Raw genomic sequence first — 2,327 nt, forward strand, 5'->3', positions numbered from 1 at the left:
CCCCCCCCCCCCCAGAGGATGTGTGCTTTCACCAGAGAGAGACAGGAGAAACAGAAACTAAGAAAGCACTCCTTATGGAGAATGGTCACACCACAAATCACTCTATTCTTCTTCCTTTTTTGGGGGATTTTTGGCACCTATGCACATGCATCCAGCATGTTTCTCATGCTGTTGGGTCCAGGACTTGAACCGCAGGGTTGATTATGTGGCATCCAGCTTCCTTAACTACCTGGCCATGGAGCTAGCCTTCTTTTTCTTTCTTTCTTTCTTTTTTTTTTTTTAATAGCCAGAGGGCATGTGTGCTTGCCAGAGAGAGAGACAGAGATAGAGAAGAAGCAAACATCCCCCCAATGAAGTGTTGTTCTGCTGCAATTTCTTCTCCATTTCTCCATCTTGTTGGGATTTTAGGCACACATGCATGTGTCTGACATGTTTTCCAAATCATGGGAGACAGGATTCCAACTGTGATCAGACATATGGGATCCTGCTCCCTTAACCACTAGTCTATGGGGATGGCCCAGCTATTTCTAAATGTCCATCTTGACATGGCCCTCAAACTGGGCAAGGTGCATATAAATGACATTTGTGATCCTTCTGTGTTTCTTTTTATTTTGGGCCATAAGGACATTAATGCCATCAAGCTGGGAACAGAATTGCAGGTATGGCTTTATTATTTGCATTGGTATAAACATTGATGAAACTGAAAATTTCACTCGAATTTGCAACCATCTTACTGCTCAGTCGTTTATCATTATCATTTATCATATTGCTTACACGTCACTGCTTCCTCTAACTTCCAATGGCCTTTATAGTCCCTATCAGACAACTGAGGATGTTGTTTTATACTATTGCTCTGTGGATGTTAGTCTTACTCCTTTCTCTTTTCCAACATTTTGAAGAGCTTCTGAAACCTAATCTGATTACGTTTCAGGAAGAACTGATCTTCAAAGTGACATGTTTGGATGAAAACCAGGCCGTTCAGTCAGTCATACAGATGTTTTGATGCCACACTTCTGAATATATGGCGACACTGGATGATCAGCCGTGGGTTTCTGTGTTCCTTCACTCTATGTGTTTGGTACTCTGTACCATTATCAGTCTGAAATGGAATTTCTTAACTCTGACTTCTTCCTCCACCACTCAGTTCTTTGGATCCTAAATTTGTATTCTTGTAATTGCTTATGCAAGTTCCAAGTTTTTCTGCTTGACATATTTTTTAGTCTGTTGGTGTCAGTGTCGCATAGCTAAGATTGTAAGATCCCACACAATTGAGACCCAGATCCTTTTTGTTCGGTGTCCAACATGGGAGCAAATCACTTTTGGTGAGGGTGGCATTAAGGATGGTGTTAACTGTAGATAAATAAAGCTCATAGCTTTAGACATTTCAGAATTAAACAGCTCTTACTGCCTCACAGAGAATGCAGAACACTTACAGTACCTATCAGAAACCAGTTTTCCAATATCTGTCATCCCACTGCCAAATACTGTGTTCATACCTGCTAAATATCTAGGTATTGAGAACACAATTTCCTACTCCATGCTGAGCTCTGTCTAAAGGCTACCATTTACTTCTATTGACTGAGTTTTAGAGATAAGTTAAAGGATTTCTATATGTGAGGCCAACTGAGCACTTTGGCTGTGTGAGATGGCAGGTGCACATTTTCAGCTATTAACCTGGATATTTCATGTGCTGCTGAAATATTTTGTTGTCCTGATGGTGCCAGCTAGGATTAGCCATAGCATAAGGAGTGGCAGCAAGGACATGTCTGTCACATTAAACACTCTGTACCATGTCCACTTTTGCATCTATTAACCTACTCATACAGAAGGACTGATGACATAGAATGTGTAGAGAAGGTGCTGAATATGTAAAGAATCTCACCCCCCATGACACTGACCAAGAGGTACAACTAGATATTGAGGTGGAAAGACTACATTAAAGTTGCAGCCACTTCCGAAATGACAAAAACAAAGTCTTTTCCTTGGATTTACATCGCACTAACTCTATAAAGCGCTTCGGTTGGCAGGTACAATATTCAATACTAAATCAGTGCTCTCATCTGTAGGAGATTCAGGCTTGATATAAAAATCCCAAGGCCCTGTTTACACCATGGGCACTCAGACCTAGCCTGTGACCTTGGGAGAATCCTTCAGGCTGCCATAAGCCCTTGTGTTTTCCATCTTGTTAAAATGAGAGAAAAATATATACACTTACCTTGTGATGCTGCTGTGAGCAGCACCAGGCATTGCTTACAAAGCACTTCCCTGCACAGAGCAAAACACTCTACAGAGGCTGACACCTGTGCTCAGATCTGCAATGCACTCAA

The sequence above is a fragment of the Tupaia chinensis genome, unplaced genomic scaffold (genome assembly GCF_000334495.1).
Source record: "Tupaia chinensis unplaced genomic scaffold, TupChi_1.0 Scaffold000528_1, whole genome shotgun sequence".
NCBI classification, from domain to species: domain Eukaryota; kingdom Metazoa; phylum Chordata; class Mammalia; order Scandentia; family Tupaiidae; genus Tupaia; species Tupaia belangeri.